Source organism: Pogonomyrmex barbatus, unplaced genomic scaffold (assembly GCF_055798465.1).
Source record: "Pogonomyrmex barbatus isolate J1 unplaced genomic scaffold, ASM5579846v1 scaffold7, whole genome shotgun sequence".
Lineage (NCBI taxonomy): Eukaryota > Metazoa > Arthropoda > Insecta > Hymenoptera > Formicidae > Pogonomyrmex > Pogonomyrmex barbatus.
The window spans coordinates 996,320-999,240 of record NW_028297171.1 but is presented as its reverse complement, the minus strand read 5'-3'; the positions used below and the strand labels follow the sequence as shown (position 1 = coordinate 999,240).

The window sequence follows — 2,921 nt, the reverse complement described above, 5'->3', positions numbered from 1 at the left end:
GCGTGTGTGTGTGTGAGGCTAGGATGTTTACATTAGATATCTCTTTCGCCTCTGCTTGGCACGTGTCACAGTATTCGGATTTGCGACCGCTCTAACTCGGGACTGATAATAATAATAATTCTTTGCATATTCTATTTAATTCTTTTAAGTTTCTTTTAAAATTAAACGTATTATTATAATAGTCAGAGCGGTTAGACATCTTTCTCTTGTTTCTTGAAATTTAATTTATAATTCAGTATCTTGTTAATGGGAAAAGAAATCGATATTCTTATATGAAGAAAATTATATTATTCGTCTTTTTGAAAAGAAAAGATTCGTGGAGTTCACTGGACGTAACATATCACAATCTTATTAAATTAAAATATTATTTTATCTGCTACTCAACCTTAATATGTATATATATATATATATGTGTATATGTATATCATCTATATAAAATATTTAATATCAAAAAAGGCCAAGTTATAGTCCCATTACCTCGAAAGTTAAATGTATTAATTCTTTTTAAAAAATAACGATATCATAAAATTGCATTTAACTTGATTAATATGTATATTATCTATATAAAAGATTTGATATCAAAAAAGTGGCTCTAAGTTATGGTCCTATTAGTTTCAAAGTTAAATGTACAATTGTTATGATATCATAACATTACGTTTAATCTAAATTAATTCAAATGATATGTATCTAACATAAGTGATAGTAGCTTTCATTCTATCTCAATATATGTATACATAATATTCCGGTATGTAAAGAATTTTTAAATACCTGTATATTTGAATCGAGTGGAACATTTAATTATAAAGAATTACAGAGATAATAATAAAAAAATGAAAAAAATTTAATTTAAATAAAAAAATTTTTATGTAATTTACTCTTATGTAATTATGTGCATATATATGCTCCAAATTAATTTTAAATAATTAATTTTAAATTAAGTTTAAATTTGGACTTAGTTATAATTATTATTATTAACCATAGAAAATATCCAATCACCACTTTCAACGACTCAACACAATCATACTGTGCCATTGTCTAAAAGAAAAAGATCTTAACCGTCTTCTGTTGAATCTAAGAGTAAATTTTGATCGATGGCTTCAAGTGTATTTAAAATCATATATAAAAATGAAGAAAGAGAAGACGGCTTAAGACATTGGATATTACATTTGGAAAATGAATTACGCAAAATTAAGAATTCCAAAAAGTTAAAAGTTTTGCAAAAGAATATTATCGCATTATTAGATGATGCTGATAATGATTAAAAAATAGTAATTAAATATTATTATTTTTTGTTATACTATTTTTACAACATGTGATTTTTTGTTTTTCTGTTTTAATTTTTTATTTTTTATTCTATATTATATTTAATAACGTGTTATGTCAATGTTTAATGTATAAAAAGTGATAGATAAAATAAATATGATAGATAAAAGATAAAAAATAGAAAATATAGATATGACATAGCTTAAATATAATTATTTATATATTATTATACATTTTTTTATATTTTGTGTATAAAATTAAAAAAATTATCTTTAATTTCATTTTTGTATTATTTGTATCATTTTTGTATTAAACAGTTAAATCAGAGATTTTTGCTATTCAAATTTTTGCTTTTCCAACAGTAGTAAAGTATTCTTTGAAAACATCATGAATATAAATTGCATTAGTAGGTCTTATGTTTACAATTTCCAAATTGCATAATTGTTCTTATTATTTCTCCATGAAGCAGATGTTATGATTTGATTTTCTATGTTTTCAATGTCCGTAGCTCCGTAAATAAGTAGCATTTTTTTATTAATAAAATTATGTAAAGCGCAACAAGCAAGTATAATATTTTGGACTGATTCAACGGATAAATATATTTGTGTTAAGAGAACATGAAATCTATTATTTAACATGCCAAAAGCATTTTCAAGCAACCCTTCTGCCTCTACTTAGTCTGTAGTTAAATATTCGCTCATCATGAGACAAGTTTCGTGATGGATAAGGTTTCAGTAAATGAGTTTGCAATGGAAAGGTCGCATCAGCTAAAATAATATAAGGAACAGATTGATTCATATTAGACAATTATCTTTTAGTATATTTAATAGATTTCGTGGATTATTTATGAATTTTGCTAGATCACTTTCACGAAAGACTCCTCCATCACTTACTCTGCCATTAACACCAACATTGACATACGTAAACCGATGAGCATCGATAAGCAACGCTAATAATACAATGTTGTTCGTATCTCTCTTATAATTGTGATAGTGATCCTTGAATGAGAGGAACTTTAAACTTAATGTACTTGCCTATCTATTGCATTAATGCAGTTTGATACATTCCATTCTCTAAAATAGTTGTCAGCAATATGAATCCATTCTTCTTCTACTTAGAGTCTAAAATATTGTATAAATTTTATTTTAAGTTTATTTATAGTATATTCAATATTAAAAATAAAAATTATATTTAAGTTACCTTCAAATATTCATTTTTTAAATACTTTATAGATTACTCTAACTGTTTCAGGAATGATACGTGAAAAAGTACAAGCTTACTCTTGTTGTGTATCATACTGTGATATGATTCCCCGGTTGCTAAAATCGTAGAGTCAAAGATAGTCTTTGAATTGGTGGAATGTACTTTCGCATAACTGTATCTTGTCTCTGAATGAATAGAGATACTTTATCCAACATAATGTTGAATAATTGAAAATCCATTCTAAAAATCTATTAAAAGATTCTATATTTTCATAAAGAAGTTCATCGAGTGATCTAAATGAACAGATCCTCTTAACTGAAATTCTCTTCGTAGAATCCATTCTTTTGTCCACCATCTCTCCGTTATCTTTTCTCTTGTGTTTTTTGTTCTTCTTGTTGTTCTACAGTCATAGCAATAGTTGCAAGAATCAGCGATCGTCTTAATTTTTTTTTGAG

At 25.6% G+C, this 2,921-nt stretch overlaps 1 pseudogene; it reads right to left on the bottom strand.

Annotated features, from left to right (window-relative positions):
* Positions 1–746: 746 nt before the first annotated feature.
* Positions 747–2,559, bottom strand: LOC148934841 (uncharacterized; annotated as a pseudogene).
* Between the last annotated feature and the right edge of the window lie 362 nt (positions 2,560–2,921).